This window comes from Lygodium microphyllum, chromosome 27 (genome assembly GCF_053477565.2).
Source record: "Lygodium microphyllum isolate KBCC chromosome 27, Lygodium_microphyllum_v1.1.10, whole genome shotgun sequence".
Taxonomy (NCBI): domain Eukaryota; kingdom Viridiplantae; phylum Streptophyta; class Polypodiopsida; order Schizaeales; family Lygodiaceae; genus Lygodium; species Lygodium microphyllum.
Window position 1 is genome coordinate 105,074,131 of NC_141161.1, and position 19,440 is coordinate 105,093,570.

The 19,440-nt window shown below is 43.0% G+C and overlaps 1 protein-coding gene across 1 annotated transcript in view; it reads right to left on the reverse strand.

Moving 5' to 3' along the window:
- The window catches only part of LOC148012681 (uncharacterized), a 131,518-nt gene that overhangs the window by 104,444 nt on the left and 7,634 nt on the right, over nt 1-19,440 (reverse strand). The gene's annotated exons all lie outside the window — the stretch shown is intronic.

A 19,440-nucleotide genomic window follows, 5' to 3' on the forward strand; every position in this document is an offset into this window, starting at 1 on the left:
GACCTGCGAAAGAATGATCACCAGCCACTAGAGGCAGGCTAATAAGTTGCCAAAAATGATGGAAACTGGCTGACCTGGTCAAATGGATGCCAAAGATGCTAGCCAACCTGATCATTTGTAATAAAATGATCAAGAAATGCTAGTCGCCAACTGAAAAAACTGATCGCCCCATCTACCATTGTAAATGCAACCTCTAGTACTGAAAGAGATGTAATGGGCTGGAAGATAACTCAGCCAATGTGAACACACCTAAAACCAATTGAAAAAGAAATGCATGCTCTAAACAAAGTTGCCTCCTCTGTCAAACAACATGACAAACCGAATGACAAAGCTCCTAATGTCCCTATTTGACTTGGACTAAGACTCACAAGCAAGAGATGATTCTACAAGATACAACCCCTCTCAAATCCTCAACATGGCTAGAGGCCAAAGAAGATGAAATGGATCCAGCATCCAAGGGTGGCAAAAGAAGTGCCAATGCTGATGAAGTTTGTTGATGTAGTCCATTAATGAAGAAACTTCTTGTGATCCTAGGAATCCCCCTTTGAAACACAAGGGGCCAAGGAATTCACAACTATATCACTGATATCACCCCCTCTAAAAGGGATGGGGGTACAAGGGAATTGCCAAAGGATATGGTGGGGATGGGATGGAACTTGGGATAGCTGGTGCACAATCGGAGATGAGTGTGGCAATGGAAGACTACCTCGAAGGACCCTATACAATGAAAGGGGAATGGAGCTTGCATAGCCCCCTCTCCTACCAACTTGTCACTAACATGACCCTTGTAGAAGAATTTGTTAGCAAATATGTCAGTTCATGGTTGAGTCTCTGCATGTGATCCATTGGGCTAGGGCACCAAGATATTGTCCTGTGTATTTAGGCATTTTATTTGGCTTTTTCTAATGTCTATTTTGGGCATTTTATGCTGGTTGGCCTGCTACCATTTACGGCATTATTTCAACCTATTTATTCAAGCTCCTCTTCCATAGTCATTATTCATTCATCATCTAGTAGGTTCTAGTGGAGGGAGAGGAGCAGGTGCTAGTGCCTTCACAACTAGTGACTCACATTGGTTTTATACTGTCTCGTATCTTGGTTTATGGATTCCATTTCCCAAGTATCTCTTTGCTTCTAAGTTCTTTGTGTAGTGTTTTTCTTTTGCAGCATTTCTCTTCTCTCTTGTGTTCAGCAGACTATTACAGCAGTTTTCCATGCTTCCATCATTGCATCCACTTCTGGCATGGTATCAGATTGCAAGATCGAGGTTCCTGCTGCTGTTTACAACTGTTTCAGGTCTGTGTTTTGACTTTTCATCAGCTCTTTTGACATGTTTCTAACTGCTGCAACTAATTTCCAGCCTGGGCAACCATCTTCTGATCATTTTCCGCCTGTTTCATCAGCGTTTTGCAGACTACCATTTGCATTTACTGTTTTCTAGGGCTGTTTCAGAGCTGGGGACCTGGTTTTGACCCTTCCACATCAGCATTTGGTGTCTGCTGGCTGCGGCGACCTGTTTTCCTGCAGGATGACCGCATTTATTGCTGTTTCTGCCTCCATTTTGTCATCAGCATTTGTGTTTTGCTCTTTTGCTTCTGTGTAGGGCTAGACAACAGGTTTCGAACTATTTTTTGGCTGTGTTTGGTTCATTTTTTCACTTTTGTGACACACTTCTCAGCTTTAGAGAGGATTCATGTGCATCCGGGTGTCGTGTTCTCATTACTACACTGGTTATTGTTGATCTTTTCTCTATGTGCTTTCTTTACTGCAAATAACTCGAGCAATCCTTGTAAGTCTATATTTTTGGCATACTTTTCTCCCTCAAGATCACTTGTTTTTCTTCATCCTCTCTGTATCTCCCTCCTCATGGGTCCTCCAACATCTCCTCCTATGGTCAGCATATAGACATTGTTTACTCATCTACCAGTGTTATGTTTGATACTTCTTGTGTTCAACTAAAGGTTTCTGTAAGGATGCCATCTCCTAGTGCTTCAAATGTTCCAATTTCAAAGAGGGCTGCCATACGGGGGAAGAAGAAGAAGCCTTAGTGCCATTATTGTGGCAAGAAGGGACACCTTTGGAAGGATTGCACGACATTAGCCACTTTACAACATGAGCAGGAGCAAACAATGACGAAGGGTGACGACTCTCTCGGCGAGTATTCCTCATCTCCAGGTCCAAGTTTAGGACCCAACTATGTGGCCCCAATGATGGCTCCAAGGGCCTCCCTTGTGCTAGTACAAATGATGTGGCCATCCCTCAGAACTCTGGAGTGCCATAGAGAGTGTGAGAGGGTGGCAAGATGGGGTCGGAGAGCCTCATCTATACAAGTATATAGGTGCACAAGTTCCTGAGAGGGGTTTTCTTGGCACGTTGACCGAAGTCTGACAAGCCTGAATCCTGGAGTTGGAATTGACATCTAAATTCATGATGCGCTAGTTCTATGACCAAAAGCGGGAGTGTCTTTTAATCTGAGCTCACATGAGAGCACACTTTGGCAGTCTAGCCAAAGGCGGGGAATCCATGGTCACATATATTCAGAGGCATTTTTGATAGGTTGGTCCTATATCCTACTGCGAGAAATTGATGACAGATATTGAGAGCTGCTACAATTCTTCTCTATTTTCAGAAATTGGTACGATCGACATTGACATTAAGTTTTCTCTAAGGCACATTGGTGGTGGCTTACGCATCCACTACTTGGGTATCCATGGTTCTACTCTCGTGGTCCTTGTTGTACATACTATGATGGAGCTTTTTCATTCTATATTCTATTGTATCAAATCACCCATGATCTGAGAGAGTGTATTAGCAAATATGTCAATTCATGGTTTGAGTCAATGCATGTGATCCAATGAGCTAGGGCATCACGATATTATCTTGTGTATTTAGATATTTTATTTGGCTTTTTCTAATGTCTATTTTGGGCATTTTATGCTAGTTGTGCCATTAACGGTATTATTTCAGCCTATTTATTCAAGCTCTTCTTCCACAGTCATTATTCATTCATAATCTAACACGTTCTGGTAGAGGGAGAGGAGCAGCCGCAAGTGCCTTCATAGCCAATGACTCACATTGGTTCTATATTGTCTCATACCTTGGTATATGGATTCCATTTCCCCAATATCTCTTTGCTTCTGAGTTCTTTGTGAAGTGTTCTTTTCTTTTGCAGTGTTTCTCTTCTCTTGTATTCAGCCATCTATTAGAGTAGTTTTCCCACTTCCATCACTACATCCACTTCTGACAAAATCCTCAATCAAAATGGCCTACTTGATGAAGACAACCCAAGTACCAAGTCTAGTAAGACCATGAACTAGGAGAAGTACAAAGCCCAAATCCAAAACATGTAGAGCTCCTAAAACAGAGCTTGATGGTGGTCAAGCAATGGTGGCAAAGTGCCAACACCACTAATAGGCACCAAAAATTTGTCATTGATAGTGACTATTCCTTCCGATTGATAAAGATCCTACAACAAATCTCCTCAAGAAGTCATATGACTCAAGGCACCACTGTCAATGAGCCAAGGCCTCTCGATAGACGAGATAGTCAATAAAGATGGCTCCTCCATCTCATGGACATGAAGGAACATACACTCATGTATAACAACCAGTAAAGAAGTAGAGGAAGGCTTAGATATTTTAGCTCCATCCTTTACTCATGGACAAAGATGAGTGTATTTCTTTCAACACTTCTCCTCAAGATGAATCTCCTTCCCACAGTATCGGCATTTAGGCTTCTTTGAATTTGTATCAAAGCCCAAGGAAGACTCCGAATGTTTAATCCCCTCCTAAACCTATAATTATACATGTTGAAGGGAGACTCCTAAGTGAAAGCACAAGTAAGCAAAAGCACTGGAGGTGTAAGCTATGGCCAATGGAGCAAGAGAGCAAGAGAAGAGAGACTCAAAATGTGGAAACTCAACTCCAACAATCACAATGTGTGACCAACCTTCCCTTATTCAAATATCATTGAAAGACTAAAGAATGGAGTGATAGTGATGGACGTCCGCCACCTGCAGTGTATACGTGTGCGAGTATTATCAATGTAGTGAACACAACGATGACGTAGGAATACGCGCCTTTACCCCCAATAACCTTTCTGTTGGGTGTAAAGTCCCATTAACCTCCATGGATATAAACTTGCGGGTGTAAGCACACCATTATTTGTACCCTAACATATAAATACATTTATATTCTTTGTGTACCGTGACACTTACTAGTACACTCACCTTCGGATTCTCTCACTCTCACTCTTAGCTCTATTCCTGCTCCATTTCTATCTCTCACTCCATTGCACTCTATCACACAACAAACTAGTATCAGAGCTCCAGGTTACAATGTTCGCGCTTCCCAAGAGTACAAGCCAATTCTGCAAGCGAGAAGAAGCCATTCACCTTTCCTGTCAGTCACTAAGAGCAGGCCAGCCAAGTCAAACTGATCAAGCATGTTCATCACAATTTCAGCTGATGACCAGCGTGAACAGCAGTCGATAGGTGTGAGGTCGCAATACAAGCAGCTGCGCAACAGGTCAATGGACCGGGTGTAGCATGTCGACAAGTGACAGAGCAATCCTAGCGAAGGTAGACGACAACATCGTCGCGACCAAGCCGATACTAGCGAAGGCAGTTGTCAACATTGTTGCAACTAGACGAATGACCATTCAACACTCGCATGGGGGAGACGGGCGACCGTGTGCAGGTCCAACAAGTCGCCACGCGTGCACAGGTCCAACGTTGGGTAACGGGGCTTAGTCAACGACTTAACATGCCCCATTTTCTTTCATTTTTATATTCTGCAATTTATTTTCTTCTCCTTTCTTATCGGATGTTCACATGCACAAGCACAATGTGCCATCTTGGCCAAAAGTTTTGGGGTTTTTCCTGGATTTGGAAGCCGTGATACAAACAAGAGAATCTGACCCAGAAATTGCAAAAATTGTGCACATCGGCTCTGAAAATTTTGGGGTTTTTCATGTATCAATGAAATTTTGCTCAGCTAAGCCAATTTTACTGACATCGGTGCACATTGGGACCTAAACAATTTGGGGCTTTTGCCGAAATTTGAGAATTTTGGCAAAATTGATGTTTGAAATGCACTTTGGGAACATTGCTAAAGCAATCTTGGTGTTGTAAGCAGTGAGATTTATCTCCCACTTGTGAGATTTTGGAGAAATTGCAGAGAATTTTGGTGTTTTTGTGTATCAGAAGTTGACTTGGCCACATATGTATGCAGGACACATACTGGGCAGCTCCCACTAAGTTGATATATTGCTGAATAGTCATGTTGCAGTAGTCTCAATGATCATTTGGAGATCTGGGATTGTTGCAAATGTATTTTTTCTGATATTGCTGAAGTGGGAGTCACCTGGCAATGATGTATGCATGGATTATATGCTGAAATTTCAGTTATACTGCTGAAAGTAATCCGCTCTACTGCTGTACATATGCTTGGACTGAATCTTGCTCTTATTGTCTGAAAATTTGGGCGCTGAATATTCAACTCATTGCGTGCTGTCATAAATTGCAGCATTGATTTTTGGATGCATTGCTGAAAAATGGTTGCAAATACTTCTGGCAGCAATGACACTAAATCCCTTCTTGAAATCAAGAGGTTTGATGGCACTAGCTTTAAGTTGTGGAAGGACATGATGTAAGGCATTTTGTTTCTCGAGGATTCTGATGATGCTCTTTTGAAAGTCAAACCCACAACTATGATAGATGAGGATTGGGCTAGACTCAACAAGAAGGACATTGCATACATTAAAATGGTTGTATCTAATGATGTACTTATAGACATTAAGCGTCTTAATACAGCATATGCCATATGGAAAAATTTGATGGACACTTATGAAAATGCAACTCCAATACATCGAGTGCATCTCATGTGCAAGCTTGTCAACATGGAGTTGGATGAGTCTAAGCCAGCATCGGAGCACTTGAGTGCTTTCACAGGGATTTTGAGTCAGTTGCAAGACTCTGGTTTACAGCCCTTCAATGATAAATTGAAGGCTATTTTCTTGTTGATGACTTTGCGTGATAGCTAGGAGTCTTTGGTTATTTCACTAAGCAACAACCTTGCTTTAACCTTTGATGGTGTTAGGGGCTCTATTCTTAATGAGGAGATTAGAAGAAAGTCCAATGAAGAAAGCAAAAGTTCAACTTATCATCTTAGAGGTAGGTCAAAAAAGAGAGGTGATGCAAGAAATAAAGGCAAAAGCAAGAGTAAAAGCAAGGGCAAATAGCAAGATGTTACTTGCTATCAATGTGGTCGTAAAGGGCATAAAAAGCCCGATTGTTAGTACTACAAGAAAGAGCAAGAAAGAAAAAATTTGCAAGGAAAGAAAAAGAAGGATGACAAGAAAGATGATGACAGCTCTCCCTCAAAAGAAGTTGCAAAGGCAAATGTTACATCTAGTGTGGTAATTGAAGGGCTCTCTAACACTGGAGAGATACTTGTTGCGGCCTTATGTAATGATGTAGATGTTATGGCAGCAACACGTGATATGCACATCACTAAAAATGAGGTAATTGATGCCTTACTTTCAGCTCATGATGGGCTGTCCCAATCATGGATAGTGGACAGTGGTGCTGCTTTTCATGTTACTCCCTCTTTGGAGTCATTTTCTGAATACACTGCAGATTGCCGAGGCAAGGTTTACTTGGGCAACAATTATGCATGTGAAATAGAGGGTGTAGGTACCATTCACTTGGTCCTTGAAAATGGCCAAGAGCTGATTTCGCAAGATGTCAAATATGTACCTGCCATAAAGAAAAGTCTACTGTCAGTTGGGCAGCTTGATGCAAAAGGGTATTTTATTACCTTTGGTGGTGGATCTTGGAAGATCCACAACGGCTCTATACTGATTGTTAAAGACAGTAAAAAATGGACTTTGTATTATTTGCATTGTAAAACATTACCTCACAAGTTTTTGGCTATGATTGAAGTTCATTCACAGATGGAACTTTGGCACAAAAGACTTGGCCATATGAACCAAAAAGGCCTTTGGGTTCTCTCCTCTTTAGGGAGATTTGATATAAAAGACTCTGGCCTCGACTTTTGTAATGATTGTAGATATGGAAGACATGTGAAGTCTCCTTATTACTCTAGTGTCGTTAACAAGTCCAATGCTCTTGACTTAGTACACACATCATTCTGATGTGTGCACTATGCCTTTTAATTCACATGGGGATGCATGGTACTTTGTCACTTTTATTAATGATTTCAATAGAAAGTCATGGGTCTATGTGTTAAAGAGCAAAAAGGAAGTGTTGGATGATTTTAAAAGGTTTCATGCTTTTGTTACCACACAAGAAGGGCTTAAGTTAAAAGCTATAAGAACGGATAATGGGGGAGAGTATGTTTCTAATGAGTTCAAAAACTTATGTGAGATGCATGGCATTAAGAGAGAGTTGACAACCCCTTACAATCCTGCATCAAATGGCGTGTCTAAAAGATATAATCGTACACTTTGTGAGAGAGTCAGATGCATGTTGTCCACAACTAATCTCTCATATCAGTTCTTAGGGGAGGCTCTTAAAGCTGCAGTTCATGTGTACAATCACTCTCCCAATTCTGCATTGGAAAATGGCATTCCTAAAGAGGTTTGGTCTAGCAAACCTGCTTCATATTACCATTTGCGTATCTTTGGTTGTAATGCCTTTATGCATATTCATGTAAATCAGAGGACTAAACTAGACATGAAATCCATCAAGGGCACTTCACAAGATACGGAGATGAGGGAGAGATGGGTTATAGAGTTTGGATTCCTCAGGACATGAAGATAATACGCAGCCAAGATGTAGTATTTAATGAGGCAAAGTTATTGAAAAATGCTACTCATAGTAATCTTGACAAAAAGAATCTCAAATTTCAGCATGAACAGCCAACTATTCAACAATCATTAGCTGAAGATTCTATCCCTTTTGATGCTGAAAATGAGCAGCAACCTATTGTGCTACAGCTAAAAGATAAAGGACAGCAAATAGAGACACATGATGGAATAGGACAGCAAAAAGAACATGCTGAAAACAGGTTACAGCAGCAAGAAAATGCTGAAAATCAGCCACCACGTGATAGTGTGCACATACCTAAGGATATAGGCCCATTGCCTATCAATACAAATCATGGGGTAAGAAGGTCTACATGTGTCAGAAGGCAACCACACAAGTTTCAACCATCTTTGGATTGCATTTTATTGATTGATGAAGGTGAGCCTCTAACATTTAAAGAGACACAATCATGTGAAAACAAGAGAAAGTGGGAGCTTGCTATGCAGGAAGAGATTAAGTCTTTGTATGTGAATAACACATGGGAGCTTGTGCCTTTGCCCAAGGATAGGAAAGCTATTCCTAATAAATGGGTTTATAAGGTGAAATGTATTGATGGAAAGCCCAAATACAAGGCACGTTTGGTTGCTAAGGGCTATACACAAAAGGAAGGCATAGACTTCCAGGAGGTTTTTTCACCAATGGTGAAGATGACTACGCTCCATGTTCTGTTTGCTCTCACTGAATCCTTGGATTTAGAGTTGGATCATATGGATGTGAAAACTATTTTTCTTCATGGTGACTTGGATGAAGAGTTGTACATGAAACAGCCTGAAGGTTTTGCTATTTCAGGAAAAGAGCATTTAGTTCATAAGCTGAAACACTGCTTATATGGATTGAAACAAGTCCCCCAAATAGTGGTATAAAAAGTTAGATATTTTTATGCTCAGCCATGGATTCAAACACAACCATGCAGATCACTACTTATACACTAAAAAGGCTAATGATGGAAGCCTTATTGTGTTGGTCTTATATGTGGATGATATGTTGATTGCACAAAAGCATAAGACTACTCTACATGCTCTTAAAAGGCAACTGAGTTCAACCTTCTCAATGAAAGATTTGGGAGTAGCTCAACACATTTTGGGCATGCACATTAAAAGAGATAAGAGGGCAGCACTGTTAAAAGATGACATACCAGCGAGACAATAGGGTTGGCAGGGAGGAACACGGAGTGAACTCGACAAACATGGAGAGGAGAAGAGAAGAGAGAAGAAACTCTGATGAATGGAATGATGAAGTTCTGAATCATGGAGTGAATGTGATACAAGGAAACAAGGGTGCCGTAGCACAAGGAAGATGATGAAGACAGCCACGAATCATGAGCCACAATGTCCTCCTGAAGGGGTGTGAGGGTAGTGGAGAGGCTAGAGAGAAGAGGTGACGGACTGAATGAATCAATCATAAGGAATGAATGAGAGAGCAGGTGAAGGGTGAAGGGTTTCTCAACACCCCCTCTCAAGCCCAAAAAGGGAAACAAGAGAATAGTGAGGTGGAGATGCAATGCTACATGCTAAAGAAGGCTTATGCAGCAGGTGCCACTTGGACAGTGTCCCTCGTGGGGAAATTGTTCACTTGCCCAAGTGCCCTAATATAAAGATGATGAAAACATGCAATGCATAGGAGGAAGGTTGGACTTTGTGCGGTGCCGAGAACCATAAGGATATGCCCGTACTCAATCTCAAAGGTGGCTCCATGCTGACCAAGTGACCAAGGCAAGAAGATGTAGAGGATCCCTAAGATCCAAGATTTCCGCCGAAAAGGGAACCTGCAATAAAGAACATTAGACAGAGTGAACTGGAGAGCCCGAAACTCAACCTCGGGAGAGAAGCCACTAGCACCGTGCATCCATGCTGGAAGGAATACGAAGGCCTCGTCACCAAGTGGAGGCTGAACCTCCAAGGTCCCGATTTAGGTGGTACCTGAAAATCTTGGGTATCAGTAGAAGAGATCACTGGTTGAAGACAGCCACCCCAAGAAAGTAGAGGATGGGTGAAGAACTTCATGTGGAGTAGGTTCCCCCTCTGAGGTGGGAGGTGGAGGGGCCCCCACTGAAGTCGAAGAAAAAGTAGATGCCCCCTCTGAGAGCAAAGAAATAGCATCCCCCTCTGAATCCCCCTCTGAAGTAGATAGAGAATCCAAAAACTCATGGATCATGAACTCTGAAATGTCTGATGATGAAGGAAGTGCCATTGGTTGTGCCGAAGAAGGTATCTGGGGTGCCGAAGAGCTCCCAGAGGTACCCTCTTGAACCTGAGTAGTCGAAGGTGGGGAAAGGTGGGGCTCAGAATGAGCAAGAGGTGGGCAACAGTCGCTGTCTCTTAGTGGAGCGGACTGGATAGCCGAAAAAGAGGAAGGAGTCGAGCAGCCACTGTCTCTCGAAGAAGCAGACTAACAAGGAGACAATATCAAACAATCATTGTCTCTCGATGGAGTGGACTACAGAACCGTGGGCCGTGGTAGCTACACTACCTGAAAATAGGTGGGAGAAGATTGCCTCTAGCATTGCGACGATCTCCAGGAGGTCATAGTGCCAATCAATCCTCCATGTGCTCGAAAGGACTTAGTGCGCATCGAATGCGTCTTATTGCCTTGAGCATAATACTTTGATAGCCGATGCAGAACAATCTCTGTGGCCGAGAAAGAAGAGGTGGCGCAAGGAGTGCCTAGTGGAAGACGCATATACTCCAAGGAGGTGGGGAGCAAAGGTCAAAGTCGGCAAGCATCGGTGGTGTGTCTGCTGATGCCATAATAGGACACCTAGTAGTCTGGTCATCTATCGGTAAAGAAGCCATGGATATCAATGTGCCTTGCTGAAGAAGAAAGAGGTCAGCCACCATGAACCACGAACCGCAATATCCGCCTCAAGGGATGTGAGGGCAGTGTGAAGCACGAACTGCAATGTCCGCCTCAAGGGGTGGGAGGGTAGTGGAAGGGCTAGAAGTGGGCTGCCAGTGGAAGGAGGATGTGACCAGGAGTAAGAGATTACAACCAGTAGAAAAATGCACATGAGGAGAGAGAAAGACTAAAAACGCAGGCATGATAGCTTACAGGAGAAAGAAAGACTAAAAACGCAAGCAACAGGATTGTGATGATGTGGCAGGCTGTACGGCAACAGGTCTGCATAGGAACAGTAGTCGTCTGGCTGGAATCAGCTCCAGACTACGTGAAGAGGGCTGGAAGTCAGGTGCCAACTGATGGAGACAGCAATGGATAGCTTCCACTGAGATGTGCTCCGCGCACGGGGTGTGGGCAGCAAGCTGAAACACCTGAAATCTGCAAAAACGAGATTTTGATGCAGCGGAAGAAGAAGAGACGTGGATGCCGAACCCGCCACCGGTCTTTGCCTTCATTGGAGTGGAGAATCTTTGTCGTTGTTTGAGCAAATCCAGCTCTAATACCATGTCAAAGATGACATACTAGCGAGACAGTAGGGTTTGCGAGGAGGAACACGGAGAGCATGGCGAGGAGAAGAGAAGAGAGAAGAAACTCTGATGAATGGAATGATGAAGTTCTGAATCATGGAGTGAATATGATACAAGGGAACAAGAGTGTCGTAGCACAAGGAAGATGATGAAGACAGCCACGAACCACGAACCGCAATGTCCTCCTGAAGGGGTGTGAGGGTAGTGGAGAGGCTGGAGAGAAGAGGTGACGGACTGAATGAATCTGCCGTAAGGAATGAATGAGAGAGTGGCCTATAAATAGGCACAATCAGTCTAGGATGGCGCCCCTTTTTGGAGCTATAAAACCCTAAATGCAAAACACAGAAACGCAAAAACGCAAACTACAGGTGAAGGGTGAAGGGTTTCTCAACAAGCACTTGTTGTTTCTCTTACAAGACAAGTACATCAACAAAGTACTTGACAAATTTAATATGGCTGATGCTAAGCCTCTTAGTGTGCCTCTACCTCCATATACAAAGCTTAGCAAAGCCGATTGCCCAAAAGATGATGAAACTACTACTGCTATGAAGGGCATACCTTATGCATCCACTTGTGGTTCTTTAATGTATGCCATGGTTGTAACTCATCCTGACATTGCTCATGTAATGGGAGTTGTTAGTAGATTCATGTCTAACCTTGGCAAACCACATTGGGAACAATGAAATGTATCTTTAGATACTTAAAAGGTACACAAGACAAGTGTATATGCTATGGAAAGGGTACATTAGAGTTGCAAGGATTCTGTGATTTGGACATGGCAAGATACCTTGACACTAGAAAATCTACCCATAGGTATGTATTTACTTTGGCTGGTGGGGCTATTTCTTGGTGTTCAAGGTTGCAGAAAATTGTAGCACTAAGTACTACAAAGGCTGAATATATTTCAGCCACAGAAGCTTCTAAGAAATCTATTTGGCTTGGCTGTTTGGTCGAGGATTTTGTTCTTTCTTCACATACTCTAGTACTTGGTTGTGATAGCCAGAGTGCAATATGTCTAGGTAAGAATGCCATGTTTCATGCACGTACCAAACACATAGATGTTCAGTATCACTTCATTCAACAAGTCTTGGATGATGGTCTTGTCACACTGACTAAGGCTACAACCCAAGATAACCCTGCAGATGTTCTCACTAAAAGTTTTGCAAAGGCTCAGCATGAGCATTGCATTTGATTAGTCGGAGTTGGCTAGCTTAAAGGTACCACTTTGAGCCTTTAACTGGGAGGTTGTTGGGTGTAAAGTTCCTTCGGGTGTAAAGTCCCGTTAATCTCCATGTGTATAAACTTACGTGTGTGAACACACCCTTATTCGTACCCTAATATATAAATACATTTTTTTTATTTGTGTACCGTAACACTTACTGGTACACTCACCTTCAAATTCTCTCACTCTCACTCTCAGCTCTGTTCTTGCTCCATTCGTGTCTCGCACTCCATTGCACTCTATCACAACACTTCCACTTAAAGGCAAACATGCCTGTACATAAAGTACAACAGGATAAGGAAAGACGTCATCTCATCTAATGCCCATCAGCTTCCTAAGGAAGGCAAAATGCTCCGCTGAGAGACTTTTAGTGAGCAGATCTACAAGATTTTGGTCAATTGAGATCTTGGCAAGCTCAATGGACTTGTCCTCAATGACCTCTTTGATAAAGTGGTAATGCACCTTGTTGTGCTTTGTCTTCACATGGAAGACTAGATTCTTGGCCAACTAAATAGCACTCATAGAATCCGAATAGAACGTAGGGACCACATCAATAATACTAGGGTCTGCAACTAGATGACCTAACGAGAGAGAGCCTCCTTGCAAACCTCCAACGGCTGCAATATACTCTACCTCTGTAGTAGATAAGGCCATGCATTTCTTAACCTTGGACATCCAAGAAACTATTAGTATGCCTATGTTAGTTATGTCAATCTGTCATCTCTTGGTTGTGAGCTCCTATAAGAGTCTGACAGAGACATAGAAGCTTTTGTAGTTTAGGAGGATTTTCTTTATTTATCGACTTCTTGTGTACTTTCCTACGGCAAATCTGCTTTCCACATTTTGCCTGCACCTGCCAGATATTGTCATTGTCATCTAGGAATTTTCCTAGGTCATCCCTATTTTTTCTAGCATTTTTCTTGAGTGACCAGCATTAAATGCTGGCCAGCCAGTTTTTTTGGCAACTACTGGTGCAGGTCGGCCAGATTTGGGCATTTATGGCTATTTATAGCCAGTACCCCACACTTCGCAAACACACACTTTTCAATCTTTGGTCTTTCCTTTGCAGGTGTACACTGCAGCACTGTGACTCTCCATGCTAATCGAGTGTCCTCACTGAAGCTTTGGCCTGCGTGTAGGGACTCATCAATCCATCATTGTATCAACATTCTTCTTCGATCAATGCATTATTCTTCCCTCTCTCTTTTTTTTCGTAATGGACCACACAATAGTGCCGATTTTTAAGAGTGGAAATCCATTGGTCGCTAACAACTATCGTACTATTATGATTGGCCATATGCTAGCAAAGTTATATGCCTCTATTGTGGAGCATGAGTTGAGTTGGTGGGCCGAAGCCTGAAACAAAGAAAATACGGTCTGCAGGACAAGCTGGCTTCTGCCACGGATACAACACACTAGACCATATATTCACGCTAAGGGCCTTGATTGAGGAGAGACGACCACGGAGACAAAAAATCTATTATTGTTTTGTGGATTTTCGCAAGACTTTTGATACTGTGCCACGTGCAAGACTCATGCAAAGGTTGCGAGCCATTGGGGTCCCAGAGGATATGCAAGGGTGTATTTATAAATTGTATGAAACTATAACAAGGAGTGTAAGAGTGCCTGGAGGTACAACAAACTCAATGTCTAGCACGGTTGGTGTAAAGCAAGGCTATCCCCTCTCTCCTTTGCTGTTTGGATTGTACATTGATGAGATTTCTGATTACATACAGAGATGGGGTGGTATGGGAGCCAGCTTGACTAGGGTACTAATACCAATTTTGTTATATGCAAACGATATGGTGCTTATCTCAAATGCACCCAAGGGACTTCAACAACAACTAGATGCATTGCATGTATTCTGTGAAGATAAAGGTCTCAAGGTTAATCTTAGAAAGACTAAGATTATGGTCTTTAACACCTCGACAGCTTGGGTGACATGTTCAAAGCATCACTTTATGTATGATGGTGAGCCTGTGGAAATGGTTAGACAATATGTATACCTTGGGGTCACTTTCAAAGGGCCACAATTTTCATGAAAGGTAACTTCAAAGGCTAGGCTTGCACAGGCATATGCAACTTTGGGTACAGACAAGCCTCGGTACCACAGGAGATCATCCAAGCAGAATTGGGCGATGCACCCATGGTAGTTGAGGCATATTCCAAGCAATTACTTTCCTCCGAAGGATATGGCAACTCCCTAAAGATAAATAACCTAGACTAGCCCTGGAGTCTTCAAGACAGCTTGCAGCAAAGGGAGATAGACAGTGTTGGTATGCACATATGAGCACGTGGCTGAACTTACATGGCATGAGTATAGACAAACTGCCACTATTCGATTACAGCCTTGATTGCCCTACTTTGAGTCTCAGTCGTGCAGAGCTAAATAGTGTGATCAGAGCAGATATCACTAAAGTGGAGACAGGAAGGACTTGGTCCAAGCCCCCTTTCCCATCCAAGTTGCTATTGGTCCGATTCACACCTCATCGCATCAGTTGTTGATTGAGACATGTCAATGGAGCCATATTGCAGCCAATGAGAGGATGTGCCAACTTTGTGGATGAGCGCCAGAAACGGAGGAGCACTACATCTGCAGATGTATTGTATACTAGGATATCCGAGGCCGCTATCATTACCTCTTTAAGGAGGGCTTTGGACCACTAAGATGGGTGATGGACTATGAGGACCAAAGATGTTTGGGTTTTTTCTTATTGGAGCTCGAGCGGCACAGAGTAGTATTGTTACAGGATAGGAGGCGACCCCAGCCTCATCCACCCCTCTAGAGAGCAGTTAGAGACTTCTTCAGTGTAGCTGAACCCCCAACCGCTACCACCCCAAACACTACCTCTCCTACTAATAGACGTCATCAAGGGACAAAAGGTACTTGCCAACCAATTCGATGCAAATATTTGCTTGAATTGTACCCGTGTTGACGGTGCTCTACCTTGCATCAAAAGAGTGGATCACCACTATAATGCATCCATTTCAAAAAAGTGGCTACGTTTCAAATCTTCAAGGACTTGGTGAAGTTCTCCCTATTGAGCTAAAAATGCATTAGCTTGACTTAAACAGCCCCAAAACATGCTAATTTAATGAAGCAAACCTTTTATTTTAAAGAGAAACACAATCCTAAAGAGTTATTGTGTCCCACATGCAAACCCCTAATTTGGATGCCCTAGACTTTCTATATGTAGGCAAGCAGCCCACCACTCTCCCAATCTCGTTTTTGCACATTTCAAGCCTTTCAACTTGCTGCCTATACCCCAAACACAGAGGACATCGCGATCCAAGCTGGCCATTGCTGTCTACAACAGTCTAGCACCTATTTCCAGCCTTCCACCCACTTTTCGGAGTTGTATTCAGCCTGTTGACTACTGCTGCTAGTTTTCCTTGTTGTTGCTAGTCTGCCACGTCATCAACCAGCTTGTGTTTGTTGTCTAGAGCTGCCACCTACATAGTTTTATCTCTCCTCAATTGTCACCTCATCTTGCAACCCGTTGCCCAACCTTTGCTGGTTGCGTTTGGCAATTCTCTTCTGCAGCTGTCGCCTAGCCTAGAGAGGCTGTGTTTTGCTTCTCTCTCTCCTCATCTTGCGTTTTTAGTCATTCTCTCTCCTACAATACCATCTGCATCAGATCTAGCCTTCCTTGGCTACGTTTGCTGGTATTCGACATCCAGAGGTTGCCTTGCTACATTTCGGGATCCATTTGAAGTACAACACACTCTCCAACTCATTACCCCTGCCCTTATCCTCGAGATACAAGAGTTTGTGGTACAGTGTTCACTCTCTGCAAAGTGTGTTTACTTCATAAGCATTGTATATTCAGCAATCATTCATTTCATTATTATCTATGTTCATTGTCTTCAAGTTACCCTAACCCTAACTTTGTTTTGTGTTATCAATTTGTGCTTTATCGCACGATTGGTATTGTGTTTTTGTGTTTAGAGCATCTCATCACATGGTATCAAAGCCAAGTTCTCTTTGAGAAACCTTGGACTTGATCAAAGGGCTCATTCGCAAAAGCAAGAACAACAAAAGGTTCAAATGACTTCGAAAACTGACACATCGCTCCAAACTCCACAGCCAAGCATGTCAAGAAACGAGCAAGAGTGGGCCTCCCAACTTGCCCCTACTAGATCTAGCATGGGAGGAGAAACTTCAAACTACCATGGAGTCCATCAACCATACGAGATTTCAGCCGCTGAGTACAATCTCATCTTTATGCATAGGGCTCAATAACGGATTGAAGGGAAACCTGACTTTTCTCCTTTAGATTTGATGCACAAAACTATTGACCATGCAAGTACAACGGAATCTCCACTTCAGACTCGCCATGCTCAAGTGGAAACTAGCACGGATTACATACCACTCCTATCTTATTTCTTTTCTCCAATGCCAAGTATGCACAATTTCATTTCTGATTCTATGCTATTTGATTCTTCTATTCCTCATGGTTCGGGAGATTCTCTTGAAGAAGGGGTAATACATAACATCTTTTGGTTTGGAAGTAATAAGGAAGTTAGATATTTCTTTGAAAATTCTAGACAAGGTAAGAAAAACAAGCAAGAACTTGTATCCCTTATCTTTCTTTTCCTTCAAATAATTTTGTTTCTCATGGTCATACTGGAGTAGGTACATCTCATTTTGTTACATTTAATGGACAAAAGGAACCAACGATGTTTCCCACATCTTCACCCGTCAAAATCCATTTGGGCTGCCACCCATCCCTCCCTCATCTTCCACTGCATATTTTTTTCACCCTCCATTAAGTGCACCTATGTTTCCATCACACACCACACCAGGGGGTCCTCCATTAGGCACAACCTTTAGGACGACTCCTCTCTCCTATTTGAGTGGTGTATTCATGATGGGAGATTATCCTTCCACACACACTCTTTTGAATTTTCCCCCCTCCAAGGCATTCTTCAAGTGTGGATCATTTGGTACCACAGTTTGCCTCTTATGGATTTACCTAGTGAACCATTCGGTCATTATGTTGTGCCCTAGCCGACTCTTAGACAAGGCTACTATGTCCTAGTGCCTCCATCTCCACCTTCAGCACCTTATGGAAACACTTTTATTCTAGTGTCTCCGCAGCAATTGCCACTCATTGGACATCAGTAGCCTATTTCTGCCTACCCAATTTCTTATCCCCATCCTTATCCTCCACCATCTTATCCATCACCACATCACACTTATCCACCTCCACCAACACCTCATGGTTCTAGCTCCTCATCTGCCAAGAACTCATTCAATGACAAGACTCGTTTCAACGGGTCTACCTATACCACTTGGTTCAATTTTATGAGGCATGTCTTAGATTCCCAGAACCTATGGAATCTATGCAGGGTTTGGAAACCCAACCCAACCCTGCACTTGTTCCATATGAGGTCGTCCGCTCATGGAAGGCTCATAATGCCTCTGCTATAGTTGAGCTGATGCAAGGCTTACTACTAGAGTTTCATTCTTAGCTTCAGCATTTTGACTTAGCATCAAAGCGTTGGGCACACTTGATTGACTGCTATGCGGCTCCAGATAGGACTCATCACATTAATCTTGACCATGAGCTTCAGATTTTCACCATTAATGATAAGGATGACCTTAAGGTCGTCGAGCTGTCTAAGTATCAGCGACTCCTCACTGAGTTCTCTACGACGGGGGCTCCTAAGTCCCCTGATGACCACATCATACTATTCCTAAACAAACTCAGGAGGAAATACTTTAACTTTGTGCAACAAGTCATCTCCCAGCCCACTATGCCCACATTCTATGAGTTTGAGTATCAGCTCTTGCATTATGCTAGGCTGTTCAATCAGTTTCATAGGGCATCCCCTATAGCACGGGCTCTTGTTGCCACTTCTTAGAAAGGACGGCAAGGGAAGGGTAAAAAACTCAAAATTCCACTCAAACCTCATCTACTCAGACTGAAGTGAATAATCGATCCTCTCTTAAACCAAGGTGGCAGAATGTACCTAAGAAAAATAAGTATTGTCAATATTGTCAAAAGGCTGTCCATTTTAACAAGTGTTGATCAAAAGCAAGAGGCACACAGCCAAAATCCAAGTCTCAGACCTCCGCACCCTAGCAAGGTAACCCCCAGCAAGGGAAGCAGGGTGGTGGCAACCAATCTCAAGGGCCATTGAAAGCTCAATCTCACGTTGCCACTGGTCAACCATCACAGTCAACAACGTTCTCAACGCCAAAGGGCTTGTCTGATTGGTCTACATAGGCCCACATCATCTCTTTAGAGGCATCAAATGTGAGTCTCGTCCATATTTGTGAGTTGTCTTCTGAGAAGACGATCGCAGAGGCCCACTTGTCACAACCAAGTACTTTCGTCTCTACTTGGATTGTGGACAATAGAGCTACTCATCACATGACCCCTATAGATGACATTTTTCTCATCATACATCCTGTAGTTGGGAGAGTCAGTCACAGTAGGAAACAACTTCTCGCTCAAGATCCAGGCTTGTGGTCGCATCAATTTTGCCACTGACAAGGGTCAAGATCGCACTACGTTGGACGACGTTTTTCATGTCCCCCAACTTGGGTGAACTTATTGTTTGTTCAGCAGCTTTGTCAGGTGGGGCAAACAGTCTTCTCTACATCGACCGCAATCAAAGTCATTGATGACAAGACTAGCTTAGTCATTGCTTGCGGCAAGGCACAGCCTAATGACCTCTATCACATGATGCACTTTCTTACCGTGCTAACAGCCAAGAACTTGGAGTTCCATCGCTTCTAGGCTTTAGCCACTACACGAGAGCCCACCATGTGAGAGTGTGGAACGGAAGAGAAGATGCAATGAAAGAAGAGAATGGAAGGATAAAATCTGCATTGAACAACAAAAGAAGAATACAAAGAGGATTTATCAGTCCCTACATAGAGCCCAAGGCACCATTGAGGACACCAAATCAAGTTGATAATGGAAGGCAGCACCAGAAAATGGAGGAGAGACCCTAAA